At 44.7% G+C, this 17184-nt stretch overlaps 1 long non-coding RNA gene across 3 annotated transcripts in view; it reads left to right on the top strand.

Annotated features, from left to right (window-relative positions):
- The window catches only part of LOC108645164, a 455446-nt gene extending 445360 nt beyond the window's left edge, over positions 1-10086 (top strand). For all 3 annotated transcript variants that reach the window (XR_004219626.1, XR_004219631.1, XR_004219632.1), the window contains one exon: positions 9685-10086. This is a non-coding gene — a long non-coding RNA (uncharacterized LOC108645164). The remainder of the gene's footprint in view (positions 1-9684) is intronic.
- Positions 10087-17184: the final 7098 nt, after the last annotated feature.

Here is a 17184-nt window from a genome sequence, read left to right as displayed (position 1 = left end):
ATTTGCCATAGACACCTAAACTCAACTCTACTCCGGTTGAACATGTAATATACTGAACTGTTAGATCAAACAGGAGAAACCTTATCATGATGCAGGGCCACTGATTCAGAACCAATTTGGCAGCTTATCTGCCCGTGTATAGGCCCCTCTGCAGCCCCCCCCAACCGATATCTGGTCAGCCAGATGTCAATCAGAAAAGCTTCATTTTTCTGTTGGATTGAGGTGATCCTCGCTCTCACTTCTTGTACCCCTTTCATTGTAATGTGATGGTTTGGCCCAAGGCATTAGCACAATATCACCCACCCAAGATTGGGGGAAAGATTCGCTTTTTTGCAACTTCGCCCAAACAAGTGAACCTTACTGTGTACGGCCACCTCTAGAGGAAGTTACTAGTAATTATATATGGCTTTCTAGTAATAGGAAATGTGTATGTAGCTGGAGCTCCCCCAGTGGCAGCCATGGGCATTGCCCAAAACAATTCTGACCATTTCCCCAGTTTTATTACTTTCCTCACTTTATTGTTGCCCCAGAGGAGTTTACACTCTAATAAACATGGGCAAAAACACTGAAGGTTTAGGAGCCAAATAACCTGCCTGAATCTATGAGGAAACAGGGACTGCGGGCATGGGGAGTATGGTATTTGTATAATTGCATTTATTTTATTCCCTGTATAAGGCAGCCCTGCTTTAGTCAGGGAAACCAATCCCCAAAAAAAGAACTGGAGGAAACAAGGGAAGGTTTGTCCTTTATCCCCACCTTAATAATCAGTCCCATTGCCTCCATATGCTTATTTATTTCCCATTAAACATCCCTTAGTGATTATGAACTGGGCCCCAGGGTCATTCCATCTTATTATGATTCTTTGGTTGATTTATTTATAGCTTGTTCCACTGTATCAGTAACTGCCCTGTGCACTTTCCTATTGACCCCCTTGGGTTATAATATGAATGTGAAGGAAATGGGTTTATCAATCTGAACACTAACCTGTCCATAGCCTCCTGTCATTATGAAGCTGGCCACAAGATGGCACTACAAATAAATGATTTGAATCACTGATTGAATTTCCAGACCTTGCTGCCCCCCTGGGGGTGGTAGGGAAAGGGGACTGGGGTGGTGTTTGTGGGGTGTGTGCCCCCCTGATTTGTTGCAGGGGAAGGGGTGCCGGTGCAATGTAGATACATCACTGCATACACATGGAGATCTGCGATTGGCTAGGCCATCAAACATGAGGATTGCTGCCTGATTTGGCCACAATCAAGCAAAGCCCAATCAGATCACTGAGAAACAAGCTGCATGGACATTTGGTGCAGTCCTTGCCCCACGGGATGTCCCATAGATGTCTGGAGGGGCTGAGTGGGAGGCATTTGTCGGCCCATATCGGCCCAGTTCTATGGGAGGCCAAAGGGCTAGAGACCCAGTCACAGAGGCATCGACCATCTTCAGTCTTAGTGGGGCCCAGACCAAAGCTGAATCTGTGTAGGTTCTCACTCCCATTAGACCAACAGTCTTATAGGATGTGTCAACCCCCAAAAAAAATTTTTGCCTAATAAAAGAATATTTATTGTATGTTATATATACAAATAACTAAAAACCATCACAAATATATAATGAGTGTATATTGCAAAGTTGCTTAGAATTAAGTTTTCTTTTATTGGGCAAAAAATTATTTTTGGGGTTGACTTGCTGTTTCCATCTTAACCCACTGTCACTACCTTGCCCTACTGTCTCTATCCTGCCCTACTGTCTCCATCTTGTCCTACTGTCTCCATTCTGCCCTACTGTCTCCATCTTGCCCTACTGTCGCCATCCTGCCCTACTGTCTCCATCTTGTCCTACTGTCTCCATCTTGCCCTATTGTCTCCATCTTGTCCTACTGTCTCCATCCTGCCCTACTGTCTCCATCTTGCCCTACTGTCTCCATCTTGTCCTACTGTCTCCATCTTTCCGTACTGTCTCCATCTTGCCTACTGTCTCCATCTTGCCCTACTGTCTCCATCTTGCCCTACTGTCTCCATCTTGCCCTTCTGTCTCCATCTTGCCCTACAGTCCCCATCTAAGCCACTGTCTTCATCTTGCCCTACTGTCTCCATCCTGCCCTACTGTCTCCATCTTGTCCTGCTGTCTCCATCTTGCCCTACTGTCTCCATCCTGCCCTACTGTCTCCATCTTGCCCTACTGTCTCCATCTTGTCCTACTGTCTCCATCTTGCCCTACTGTCTCCATCTTGCCCTACTGTCTCCATCTTGCCCTACTGTCTCCATCTTGCCCTTCTGTCTCCATCTTGCCCTACAGTCCCCATCTAAGCCACTGTCTTCATCTTGCCCTGCTGTCTCCATCCTGCCCTACTGTCTCCATCTTGTCCTGCTGTCTCCATCTTGCCCTACTGTCTCCATCCTGCCCTACTGTCTCCATCTTGCCCTACTGTCTCCATCTTGTCCTACTGTCTCCATCCTGCCCTACTGTCTCCATCTTGTCCTACTGTCTCCATCTTGTCCTACTGACTCCATCTTGCCCTACTGTCTCCATCTTGCCCTACTGTCTCCATCTTGTCCTACTGTCTCCATCCTGCCCTACTGTCTCCATCTTGTCCTACTGTCTCCATCTTGTCCTACTGTCTCCATCCTGCCCTACTGTCTCCATCTTGTCCTACTGTCTCCATCTTGTCCTACTGTCTTCATCCTGCCCTACTGTCTCCATCTTGTCCTACTGTCTCCATCTTGTCCTACTGACTCCATCTTGCCCTACTGTCTCCATCTTGCCCTACTGTCTCCATCTTGCCCTACTGTCCCCATCTAAGCTCCATCTTACCCTACTGTCTCCATCTTGTCCTACTGACTCCATCTTGCCCTACTGTCTCCATCTTGCCCTACTGTCTCCATCTTGCCCTACTGTCCCCATCCTGCCCTACTGTCTCTATCTTGCCAGATATATGGTTGTGCATAAACAAGCAATGTGCCATTCTGCAGCTCCACTGAGGGAAGCCATTTTGGGACATTAGATACTCTTTGAAGGGCAAACAACTAGGATATTACATGTTCTGAAACTCATTAGCAGAGATATTTTGTGTGTAACCCCCCCCCAGCTGTGTGCCTGGGGATGCTGGGAATCATGAACAAACAGCCGTCAGCCCCTAAATCAGATATTTAGTATAAGTGGAACTTTAATGGTAAGTTGAGCCATCTGGTGTTATATAACGTATTCCTGCAGCAGTCATGGTTACTCAGCACTTTCCCTTTATGTTCCTGTGGGTGTAATAAGCAGCTCTTGCCACTGGGTGGCAGACCTGAGACTGCTGTAAATAAACAGTTATTAAACAGTGTGGCTCAGTCTTGCTTTACGGCTGTTGTTGGACTGAAACTACCAGCACTGCACTTTATCCTGGGGTAAAGCATGCTGGGAGCTGTAGTACAGCAGAATCAGGGATGGATTATTACAGTAACACTGTTTCATATGAAACACATTGGGGAGCAGATGCACTCAGGCTCAGTGTCTACTCAGATGAGTGGCCATGTGGCTTATTTTATTTATAGCCCTTTCATAAAACAGCTCACTTAATGCTTTAATGAGAATACTCTCTGCTTTGCGTACCCACTGTTATGGATCAGCGATGGAGACTGGAGGGTATTTCTATGTTGCCAAACTACAACTCCCACCAGGGAGGGGGAAATGTCTAAAGGACAAGAGTGAGCACAGACTGAATGGTGGGTTGGGTTAAGTCCACAAGCAGGAAACAGAGGGAATAGAAGAGCAGGTTGATGCCATGCAGGCTAATAGGAAAAGTATAAATTGCTATTACTTTGCCTTTAAGGTTTGGGAAATTCCACTCTTGCGGCCTAGAATTCTGGTCACATGATGGTCCCTTAGTCACACAAGTCACGCACTAAAGGGGAAATGCAGCTGATTGGACCAGGATAAACATAAGGCTCTGTATAGGGGGGTCTATAACCCCTCCAGTTCTGCCTCTGTGTTCAGCCCAGATAGTCCAGCGGCAGACGGGGGGGGGGGATTTTATATGTTTCTTAGATTTTTATTCTTCATTTTTATTTCTGATGCAGCTCTCAGGCCTGGAATTGTAACTGCTGTCAGGTTGCCAGGGCTTAATTACCCTAGCAACCAGGCAGCAGTTTGGAAGCTGAAGATCATAAACAATAGACTTGAACCACCACATTCTATGGGGGGGTGTATGGTTATTGTTTTGCTACTGTGGTCAGTGACCCCCTGACAAACATAAGGATTTCAGAGGCAGGGAATAATACAGGTATGGGACCTGTTATCCAGAATGTTTGGGACCTGGGGTTTTCCAAATAAGGGATCTTTCTGTAATTTGGATCTCCATACCTTAAGTCTGCTAAATATCATTTAACCATGAAATAAACCCAATAGGGCTGTTCTGCCCCAATAAGGGGTAATTATATCTTAGTTGGGATCAAGTACAGGTACTGTTTTATTATTACAGAGAAAAGGGAATCAGTTATAAAATTCTGAATTATTTAATTAAAATGGAGTTTATGGGAGATGGGCTTTCCGGATAACGGGTGTCCGGATAAGGGATCCCATACCTGTACTTATCTTTCTATTCAGGGCTCTCCTATTCATATTCTAGTATCTCTAGCAGCCTGGCTGCTAGGGTAATTTAGACCATAGTAACCAGATGCTGAAATGCCAAATGCCTGCAAATGGGGTAGTGGCACAGAACCTTTATACCAGCGGTTCTCAACCCAATCTTTAAGCCCAATTAGCTGACACTGTCCCCCACACCCACACACTTGGTACAACCCTATTATTATCAATGGGGGCAGATTACACAGGATTGAGCCGTATAGTCGGCAAGCAGTCAAGCCGATCCCCCTCTCTCACACATTATTCACACCTCCCTCAGCCCGCACAGTAGGGTTAATCAATATAGATTGTAAGCTCTACGGGGCAGGGACCTCCTTCATCTTGTGTTTCTGACTCTTATTGCAACTGCACCTTGTATTTATTGTATTTATTGTTGTACTTTGTATTTATCCATTATCTTTAACCCCCTGTCTGTATTAATGAATTCTACTGTACAGCGCTGCGTACATAAGTAGCGCTTTATAAATAAAGATATACATATATACAAAAACTACATTTCCCAGCGACAGTATAAATCCCCTGGTCTATTGGGAATTGTAGTCTCTTTTACCTTGAACGACTAGATGAGGATGAAGACTGAAACTACATATCCCAGAGGCACTTGCGCACGTCACTTTCTTGCGCTGTCCCCAGTGGCTGCTGTTGGTATTGCAGATAGTGCGCCCATTCACACAGACTGGGGGAACCTGGCTGCCAGACACAGGGCTGGGTGTGACGGCCTCAGGGGATGCTGGGAATTGTAGTTCTACCAAAAAGCGAACTTTCCCCTTGTTTCTGTTCTGAGGTTTAGTTGCTGATGGTTTAACCCTTTAGGCGCCACAGGGAGTGGTATGAGCAGTGAGCCCGGTGCCCGGGGTTCTGTGGGATGCTGCTCGCTGTGTTATAGACTGAACTGAATTGGTCTTCATTTTTTTTCTTTCCTCTTCTGCCTCTGTCCAACTTTCAAATTTGGGGTCACTGACCCTAGCAACCAGCCATCGGTTGAAATAACAAACTGTGAGAGCTGCTGAGCAAAGAGATAAATACCTGAAAAACCACAAAAAATAACAACATTGTCTGTATCAATATCTACATCATATGTAAAGCTCATTGATAGGTGAACTGCCTCTAAGCCTTCCAGTTGTCTCCACTGAGCTCCACAGCTTAGTCCTACATTTCCCAGCATCCCCAGCCAAACCAAAACCGAGTAGTATTTCCACCCAACAGGGGTAGGGGCTGTATCTGTGGGATATTGTGTATAGGGGGGCAAAGGGCCGTAACTGTAGGTTAGTGTGTATAGGGGGGCAAGGGGCCGTAACTGTAGGATAGTGTGTATAGGGGGGCAAGGGGCCGTAACTATAGGATAGTGTGTATAGGGGGGCAAGGGGCCGTAACTATAGGATAGTGTGTATAGGGGAGCAAGGGGCCGTAACTGTAGGATAGTGTGTATAGGGGGGCAAGGGGCCGTTACTGTAGGATAGTGTGTATAGGGGGGCAAGGGGCCGTAACTGTAGGTTAGTGTGTATAGGGAGCAAGGGGCCGTTACTGTAGGATAGTGTGTATAGGGGGGCAAGGGGCCGTAACTGTAGGATAGTGTGTATAGGGGGGCAAGGGGCCGTAACTGTAGGATAGTGTGTATAGGGGGGCAAGGGGCCGTAACTGTAGGATAGTGTGTATAGGGGGCAAGGGGCCGTAACTGTAGGATAGTGTGTATAGGGGGGCAAGGGGCCGTAACTGTAGGATAGTGTGTATAGGGGGGCAAGGGGCCGTAACTGTAGGATAGTGTGTATAGGGGGCAAGGGGCCGTAACTGTAGGATAGTGTGTATAGGGGGGCAAGGGGCCGTAACTGTAGGATAGTGTGTATAGGGGGGCAAGGGGCCGTAACTGTAGGACAAGGGGCCGTAACTGTAGGATAGTGTGTATAAGGGGCCGTAACTGTAGGATAGTGTGTATAGGGGGCAAGGGGCCGTAACTGTAGGATAGTGTGTATAGGGGGGCAAGGGGCCGTAACTGTAGGATAGTGTGTATAGGGGGGCAAGGGGCCGTAACTGTAGGATAGTGTATAGGGGGCAAGGGGCCGTAACTGTAGGATAGTGTGTATAGGGGGGCAAGGGGCTGTAACTGTAGGATAGTGTGTATAGGGGGGCAACTGTAGGATAGTGTGTATAGGGGGGCAAGGGGCCAAGGGGCCTAACTGTAGGATAGTGTGTATACAAGGGGCCGTAACTGTAGGATAGTGTGTATAGGGGGGCAAGGGGCCGTAGCAAGGGGCCGTAACTGTAGGATAGTGCCAAGGGGCCGTAACTGTAGGATAGTGTGTATAGGGGGGGGCCGAACGGGGTTGGGGGCAGGGCCGTAACTGCAGGATAGTGTGTATAGGGGGGCAAGGGGCTGTATATGTGGGATATTGTGTATAGGGGGCAAGGGGCCGTAACTGTAGGATAGTGTGTATAGGGGGGCAAGGGGCTGTATCTGTGGGATATTGTGTATAGGGGGGCAAGGGGCCGTAACTGTAGGATAGTGTGTATAGGGGGGCAAGGGGCCGTAACTGTAGGATAGTGTGTATAGGGGGGCAAGGGGCCGTAACTGCAGGATAGTGTGTATAGGGGGGCAAGGGGCCGTATTTTATGGTATCTCTCTATACAGGCTATGAGCAAACTTAGGGGGCTGTTCCTGCTTGATTGTGCTTAGTACAGGGGAATCCCTATGTGCCATAGTTTTATGGTATCTCTCTGTACAGGCTATGAGCAAACTTAGGGGGCTGTTCCTGTTGAATTGTGCTTAGTACAGGGGAATCCCTATGTGCCATAGTTTTATTGTATCTCTCTATACAGGCTATGAGCAAACTTAGGGGGCTGTTCCTGCTTGATTGTGCTTAGTACAGGGGAATCCCTATGTGCCATAGTTTTATTGTATCTCTCTATACAGGCTATGAGCAAACTTAGGGGGCTGTTCCTGCTTGATTGTGCTTAGTACAGGGGAATCCCTATGTGCCATAGTTTTATTGTATCTCTCTGTACAGGCTATGAACAAACTTAGGGGGCTGTTCCTGCTGAATTGTACTTAGTACAGGGGAATCCCTATGTGCCATAGTTTTATGGTATCTCTCTGTACAGGCTATGAGCAAACTTAGGGGGCTGTTCCTGCTGAATTGTGCTTAGTACAGGGGAATCCCTGTGTGCCATAGTTTTATGGTATCTCTCTGTACAGGCTATGAGCAAACTTAGGGGGCTGTTCCTGCTGAATTGTGCTTAGTACAGGGGAATCCCTATGTGCCATAGTTTTATGGTATCTCTCTGTACAGGCTATGAGCAAACTTAGGGGGCTGTTCCTGCTGAATTGTGCTTAGTACAGGGGAATCCCTATGTGCCATAGTTTTATGGTATCTCTCTGTACAGGCTATGAGCAAACTTAGGGGGCTGTTCCTGTTGAATTGTGCTTAGTACAGGGGAATCCCTATGTGCCATAGTTTTATTGTATCTCTCTATACAGGCTATGAGCAAACTTAGGGGGCTGTTCCTGCTTGATTGTGCTTAGTACAGGGGAATCCCTATGTGCCATAGTTTTATTGTATCTCTCTATACAGGCTATGAGCAAACTTAGGGGGCTGTTCCTGCTTGATTGTGCTTAGTACAGGGGAATCCCTATGTGCCATAGTTTTATTGTATCTCTCTGTACAGGCTATGAACAAACTTAGGGGGCTGTTCCTGCTGAATTGTACTTAGTACAGGGGAATCCCTATGTGCCATAGTTTTATTGTATCTCTCTATACAGGCTATGAGCAAACTTAGGGGGCTGTTCCTGCTTGATTGTGCTTAGTACAGGGGAATCCCTATGTGCCATAGTTTTATTGTATCTCTCTATACAGGCTATGAGCAAACTTAGGGGGCTGTTCCTGCTTGATTGTGCTTAGTACAGGGGAATCCCTATGTGCCATAGTTTTATGGTATCTCTCTGTACAGGCTATGAACAAACTTAGGGGGCTGTTCTTGCTGAATTGTGCTTAGTACAGGGGAATCCCTATGTGCCATAGTTTTATTGTATCTCTCTATACAGGCTATGAGCAAACTTAGGGGGCTGTTCCTGCTTGATTGTGCTTAGTACAGGGGAATCCCTATGTGCCATAGTTTTATGGTATCTCTCTGTACAGGCTATGAACAAACTTAGGGGGCTGTTCTTGCTGAATTGTGCTTAGTACAGTGCTGGATGCTGGCACAGGTACACGGGGCAGAAAGTGGGGGCTAAATAAATATATGGCTATGAAAAGGTTAACCATTTAATAAACCCAATAGGACTGTTCTGCCCCCAATAAGGGGTAATTATATCTTAGTTGGGATCAAGTACAGGTACTGTTTTATTATTACAGAGAAAAGGGAATCATTTAACCATTAAATAAACCCAATAGGGCTGTTCTGCCCCAATAAGGGGTAATTATACCTTAGTTGGGATCAAGTACAGGTACTGTTTTATTATTACAGAGATAAATTCTGAATTATTTGATTAAAATGGAATCTATGGGAGACAGACTTTCCGTAATTCGGAGCTTTCTGGATAACGGGTTTCTGGATAACGGATCCCCTACCTGTATATTAAAACTTTTCTCCTAATTCAGCTAACATTTGATGAAGTATATACGTTGAGGTGTAGGTACTTCTGGTCCCGGCATCATTCAAGATGCCTAAAAGAATTGCTTTATACATGGGATTCTGTGTGTCTGGACCCCAAGATTGGTCCCTCTGTATAAACCCCCCCTTATTTTTCATTTTTTTATACTCAATATGTACATACAGTATGTAAACATGTAAAGCTGGCTGTACACGCACCAATAAAATTGTACCATTTTCAGACCGTGGGTGGGCTCCGAATTATCGTTCCAATAACATTCGTTCTATGGCGATCGCCCATTTATTCGATCAGTCAGACAGTTTTGTATGATTTCCAGGCCCCGTTATTCTACAATTTCAGTCTGAATGTTCGTTGTTGATTGTTGTATTTAAACATATGATCAATATATCAAACATTGGTTTTGATGAGGCCACAGTGGGTACCAACCAAAATGTCACTCACTATTTATCTCTTTGTAGGTCGGGCCAATGTGAAGAACTTGACCTGCCAGCAACTGAGACCTGGATTTTTGGCAATGCCGTCTCCAGAGTGGCACATCTTTTGAGGCAGAAGGCAGTTAGAATTGAAAATATTGCTAAATACAAATATAGACTCCCTCACCCTTTCCCACCCCCACCCATACCTATTCATGTCCTCACTTAATAATAATTATTAACGTAAAAATGTTGAGAAATGTCCAGAAACGGCACCCGAGTCCTTGGTTTGTGGCAGTGCTGCTTGAAGAGTGGGAGATCTATTAAATCAGTAGTTAAACAAAATAGTTAATATAACCCTCACCCTTTCCCACCCGTTCCCATTCCCCTTAACCTACACCAAATGTAGTTGTGTTAAAAAGTGTTCAAATAAATCTTAAAATGCAATTGTTTGTATCATTTATATTGCATATATTAGTATGTGTTGGGGGCAATTCCTCACTAGTAAATCATTTCTGTACATGTTATAGAGATGGGAGGAGTTGGAAGCCGTGGGTTGGGTGGAGACCACAGGGTCACAAAAAGTGGCCAATACTACAGGGTCACAAAAAGTGGCCAATACTACAGGGTCACAAAAAGTGGCCAATACTACAGGGTCACAAAAAGTCTCCTAAGGTGGCTTGGCCCTATGGGTATTAGCGGTTGCAGTACTCAGCCTATCCCAATTTCCCCCATTGGGATAGTTTTTCTAAGTTCCAGAAAGCAAAGGAACAATATTGATAAAAAGTTACTATATGCTGAAGGGTTACTGCTATGAGAATAGGCCATATTTCTTTAATGGGACTGAAAATCATTTCCCAGGGAAACCTGGCTCTCCATACATCACATACTAAATGGGTGCTGTTATTTCAGTTACTTACACCTTATATGTAACGATATATTACTGAGAAGTATTGAACAAAGAGAGAAACAGGAGGGAAATGAAACCAGTGACGGTGCCTGGGAATGGAGGGATAGTCGGTATCTGGGAGGTGTCGCTGTACATGTAGGAGCTCGGGTTGGCAAAGCTGCAGAATTACACGTTTCATCAAGTAAAAACAGGGCAAGAGGCACCTGCCAGGCTCATCCTTGATCAAGGGGTAATTGGCTGATGCCCCCCAGCCTGTAACCCTCCAGGGCAGTTCTAGTTCTATACAAATCAGGGGGGCTGCAGACTGGACACCCCTAGTTTATATACTGCAAATATGTCACAAATATTTAGTACTATTATTGGGGACACAAGGCAGACAACCCCTCTGAGCTCCTTAAAAGCAGAAGATCAAGAGTCCATGTTATTATATAGATATTAATCCCTAATATTATTCCTAAACACTCGTCTTCTGTATTATTTTAACCACACGGCCATGTCAGTGCTGACCTTTTCCTATTTTACAGTTGCTTTCCACTCCCTATGCTGAAAGGTCTGGGGCACAAGTACCTGCATGATTTAATGGGTACGTTTAGAATAAACTACAGGTATGGAATCCCTTATCCGGAAACCCATTATCCAGAAAGTTCCGAAATACAGAAAGGCCATCTCCCATAAACTCCATTATAAGCAAATAATTCTAAATTTTAAAAATGATTCCCTTTTTTCTATAATTTTAAAACAGTACCTGTACTTGATCCCAACTAAGATATAATTACCCCTTATTGGGGGCAGAACAGCCCTATTGGGTTTATTTAATGGTTAAATGATTCCCTTTTCTCTGTAATAATAAAACAGTACCTGTACTTGATCCCAACTTAGATATAATTACCCCTTATTGGGGGCAGAACAGCCCTATTGGGTTTATTTAATGGTTAAATGATTCCCTTTTCTCTGTAATAATAAAACAGTACCTGTACTTGATCCCAACTAAGATATAATTACCCCTTATTGGGGCAGAACAGCCCTATTGGGTTTATTTAATGGTTAAATGATTCCCTTTTCTCTGTAATAATAAAACAGTACCTGTACTTGATCCCAACTAAGATATAATTACCCCTTATTGGGGGCAGAACAGCCCTATTGGGTTTATTTAATGGTTAAATGATTCCCTTTTCTCTGTAATAATAAAACAGTACCTGTACTTGATCTGTATATAATTAATATATATATATAATTAATCCTTATTAAGCCTATTGGGTTTATTAAATATTTAAATTATTTTTAGCAGCCAAGTTATGGAGATCCAAATTACAGAAAGATCCCTTATCCGGAAGACCACTTATACCCAAGGCTGGTGCTCCTGTTGGCCCAGGGTACTTCTGTAGTAGCGATTTCATGGGATCGTGCATTCTCTTCTTTTCACTCTACTGCATATGCCGGCCCATCAGCGCTGCGCCAGGGGCCCTAGGTGCCCAGAGACGGGCAGGTTTATGTGATCCAATTTGCAGCATCAGCATCTGTGTTGAAACCAAAAGTTCCACAGAATGTTCCCTCTTGTTTACAAAGACACCAAGCCAACCAAAAGAGATACTATGACTGAAAAGCCAGGATTCTTACTCCTGTTCAGAGGGCAGACAGAGTAATGATGGGAACCACACCGGGCTGGTAGGCAGCAATTGAACAAAATGTAAGAGACAGACCTAGATCTTATGATGTAGTCACACCTCAAGAAAAGCGCTACAGTAGGAACAGATGGCACCTCAGGCCAGACAAAGTACCAATGCAGCAAGACACTGGCCCAGTGATATATGGAAACATTGAGACCAATGACACACAAGGAGACCAGGTCCGAGAAGCCAGGGCCGCCATCAGAAATCACGGGGCCCCTCACAACAAAATTTTCTTGGCCCCCCTTCTCCCACATCCCCAATGGCCCCTCCCCCAGTGACCCCTCCCATCAATACAAAGGACACACAGACATTGGTAGCCAGGGCCCCCTAAAACATTGGTGGCCAGGGCTTACATTTTGCATTGCTGACAGGGCAGGGACCCCCTAAAACATTGCTAGCCAGCCCAGGGCCCCCTAAAACATTGGTGGTCCTCCCCCAGTGTCCTCATACTATGACCCGCTCCCCGCTGCTTCCTGCTCCCCTACTGCTTCCTTCCATCCCCCCCCAACATCCTCCGGCTCCCCCCCAGCATCCTCCAGGGCCTCCAAGCATCCTCCAGCTCCCCCCAGCATCCTCCAGCTCCCCCCCAGCATCCTCTAGGGCCCCCCAAGCATCCTCCAGCTCCCCCCCCCAGCATCCTGCTACTTCCTCCAGGGCCCCCCAAGCATCCTGCTACTTCCTCCAGGCCCCCCCAAGCATCCTCCAGCTCCCCCCCCCCCAGAATCCTCCTGCTTCCTCCGGCAGCGCACTCCATTATGTCACGCGGCTCCCCGCTGCATCTTCACTTTTATAAGGTTGCACCCCATGTGTACTGACGTCACACATGTGCACGGGGCGCGACCAATGACAAGGCCCGGAGTTGATTAAAGTTAAATACACCCTGTGCCCCCCTGATGGCGGCCCTGCGAGAAGCGACAACACGTCCACAGCAAGAACCAATAGAGGACCTTCCGAAACCAGGACCGAAGATTCTGCTTTGTCCCAACATACCACAGTCACGTAAAGTGGTCTGATAGTTGCTATAAAGACTTTAAGATTAATGTTTGCATTTGTACTTTTGCTCTACCTCAAATTAAGGGAGATGTAGTATATTCATCTGTGTCTTTACTACTGGTAGTAATGTAAAGGGTGCTGTGCTGTGCCTGCAGTAGTTTTACTGCTGTGTTTGGGGATGAGATGTTCCTTGCTGAATAAGATTACAGAAAGCTGCAGATAATGTGCTCCCTGTTTCTGGAATCTTATATCCAGAATATATGATTTCATTTACTTTAACACTGAAAGGCTGAACACAACAGTTAGGGGCCTATTCATTAAAGCATGAATTTTCATTAGTTAAAAGCACGATTGGGAAAAATTCGGAGTAACCACGATAATTTCTGATGTTCAGAAACGTCACAAAAATTATTTCCTTGGTCGTATGAAAATATCGTAGTTGCGATCCAAAAGTCACAAAATTTTCAGATCCAAATGATCGTAAACGGCATGAAAACCTTTCCGGCTTTGAAACAAAATGTATGATGTTGGAAGCCTCCCATAGGGCTCGATGGCACAGTCCCAACCTGGCAAAAACATATTCATTCAAGCTTTGGTAACTACATTTTCGTAGTCTTTCCAATAAGTATGACTTTTTCCCGGAAGAACGAATGTACTACGAAAAAGTAGTGGAATTTTAACGAAATTAAATAAAGTCGTACTTTTTGCAATGACAAATTTTGTTATTCATTCATCGTGGACATTACGAAATGTTTTATAAGAAAAAATATGATTTTTTCTCAATCGTGCTTTAATGAATCGGCCCCTTAGTGTTGACGTCGCATTCTGCACCCCAAGATATAACTGTAGGGGTGTAATGAGTTAACTATCCAATGTAATGGAAGTGTAACTTATGCCCTGGGGGGGTATTTCCATTTGCCCAGGGGTAGTGCAGTAACTCTATAAAAGGGGAAAAGGCACGTGATTCTATCAAGGGTTGCTGGCTAGTGGATTCTCCACCAAATTGTGCCATATTTAACAATTAATGGGCTTTTATTGTCTTATTGTTGCCAATTGGGATCTTTAGCTTTCCCTTGCCTGTTGGTTTTTTTTTTTCAGCACAGCTAAGATGTGGATAACTAAGAGAAGGGTGAATCAGCAAATAACTTTGAATAGCCTACTGAAATTTAAAAGCAAAACAAAAATTTAAAAACAAAAGCAATGACAAAAGACATTGAAGCATTTTATGATTTATTGTGTGAAATCATTTTCCATACAGGAGTGAGGGCAGGTTTATGCCTTTGTATAAAATCATTAAAGTGTTTTGCGTGATAAGTCCCTGTTATATTGTTCATTCCCTGAAGCCAAGTATCCAGCAACATTGTTTCAAGCGGAGATTCCAGCTATCCATGTAAATCTAGTAATGCTGCGGATGGAGCAATCAAAGCGATCTAGGGGATGATGGTGTGAGCCATTCCTAAGGCATTTGGGCCATTCAGCGGGTTTTGGTGTTGTGACACCTTTCCTATGCAAAAAGGACTAGTAATGGTTTGTAATAGAATGGGCCCATTGATGTAGCGCAGGGTGCCATATACTGAATGGCACATTGACCAAAAGGGAAATAAATAAGCAATAGAGCAGGCAATGGCAAAGAAGAGAAATAAAGTGGTATGAGAATTAAGGCTTATGGCAATGACATTGATAGAAACTCAGAACCTCACACCAGGGATGAGAAAAAGCAAAGTAGAAAGTGAGGGAGACAAGAAGCAAAGTGGGAAGAAGCACAGAATGCTAAGGTGTTTATTCCCTCTGCATGCTGGAAGGGGAATATAATCATGGCTGCCCAATCTTTGGGTCTGCAGGTACCACCCCTTTATCTGGGGAAGGGAAGCCACTGGATAAGCAAAGTCCTAAACATTATCCCTGCATGCCCCTTATGGAATCAAATCATAAACAAGCCTATTTCACCAAGGAACGGATGTGTAAATGAGCTGTTCCTCGGGTGTTATTGGCTATCTTCTTGCCCAGTAGAAGACTTCACTTCTAAAGCAGCCATACGAGAGGTTTCCATAGCCGAGGCCTGGGAAATCACATGCTTTCCCAAGTACCCGATATGGGTATATATCTAGATGCACGTCCACATGTACATGGCTTCCACAGATACTTCTGGATACGTATGCAAGTGTAAAGTCGGCCATACACGTACCGATGATACCGTACAAAACTTCGTTTCATGCGATATACAGTGCGTGTATGGCGGCTCGACAAGGCGACCGATATCGCAAAAGGCTGCGGATATTGGTCGACTCGTTTTAACCGGTCAGGTGAAAAGATTTTCAATGGCGCCCGAGCAAAATCTCTGTTCAGGGCTGAATTGGCAGAAGGAGGTAGAATTTCTATTGTTTCTACCTCCATATCTGACGATTCAGCCCTGAACCTCTATTGACGGTGGGAACGATCTTTCATGCGACCAAGACAAAATATCGAAAATCACTACATGTATGGCCACCTTAAGGCTGTGTATATTGAAGTCATCTATTTTAGAATATGCAGGTGTATATGACTGCTGTGTATGCATCTAAACAAATGGATACAGAGTATGAACTACATATGCATTTAGACATACGGGCATTACAATGCATATAGTGTGTACGGTATGGGTGCGTCTGGATGCCTGCGCAAATGTATATGGATTGTACACATTCACCTGGACATGTGGGCGGCCATTAAAGTGTATATTGGCTATATGCATGCATGCAAGTTTAGGTAGGAAAGATATATATCGTTTTTTCAGGAGAACCTGAGCTTTCCACATCTGGCTCAGTTTTTGTGTATTTCCACTTCTGGAACAAGATTTTTCACGATATAGGGATTTATACCAGAAACATATTTTATTTTATGGACAAAAATTAAACTGATTTGGAAAGCCTCATGTCTCCCGAACGTGCCAATACCTGATATGTATAGTTTTATGGAGATTTCTGACTTCTATAGATCAAAAACTCCCAGCAGTAATTTACCAACTTTTCAAAGCATTACAGCAGAATACGGCATACTTTACATTCCAAAGCCCAAAATCCCGGAACATTAGCCCTACTCCAGGAAACCATATATTGTTGAACAGTACACATTCTGCCGAATCCAAATGGGTAACCATGTGTTTCTACTCCTAAGTACCAAACAGCAATGCTTTTCTAAGTTTAGCAGTTTCCAAAAGAAAAATATGAAAATAATAAAACATTGTTTCAAAGCTTCCGCTTTCAAGCATCATATCTCCCACATAACATTAGGTACCAAGAAAACACACCCTAAATATGAAAGCCAAGGGCCCACTGAACAGTTTGATGCCCATTGTGCATAGGATCACGGATGTATCTGGCATTTAGAGGCCCCATAAGGAAGTTAGTGCATACAAATCACTTAAGATTCTGAAAATTCAACACATTTACTGCATTTTTGTGGAGCAACAACACAAAAAAGTACATTGACCCCCCAAAACCATATATTTTTTGAAAGTACACATTTGGGTGACTTCAAAATGGGCACCCATGTCTGTCTAATGCCTTACTTACACACCTACAGCCCCCCATCCATAACCAGAGACCTCCCCTGCTGCCACAGCCCACTCACATTTGATAGAGAGGTCTAGTTTCCCCACACACTGCCCTAGAGCCAAATACCCCCCACAGACAAACCTAGCACAGCTCATCTAATCTCACCCCACACTGTACCTCCCCCACTAGGAGATCTAAATACTTATGCCTCCCCCGTAGGACTAACCAAACTCCCCTCCTATATATGTCTGGGTTTCGCCTGTGTGCGAACTCGCCTAGATGAGGGATGCCCCCACTTTTCTGTTCCAAGTGACTTGCAGGGAATCCTGGGAGTTGTAGTATAGTAAAATCTATAGGAGGTATGTGGAAAGTTGTTTGTTATCAAGAAGGGCTGCAGTGTTCTGGAACCTAGTGATTGACAGCTGAGCTTATCAGGAGC

Source organism: Xenopus tropicalis, chromosome 8 (assembly GCF_000004195.4).
Source record: "Xenopus tropicalis strain Nigerian chromosome 8, UCB_Xtro_10.0, whole genome shotgun sequence".
NCBI lineage: Eukaryota > Metazoa > Chordata > Amphibia > Anura > Pipidae > Xenopus > Xenopus tropicalis.
The sequence above is the reverse complement of the archived record's forward strand: the minus strand, read 5'-3'. Positions and strand labels throughout refer to the sequence as shown.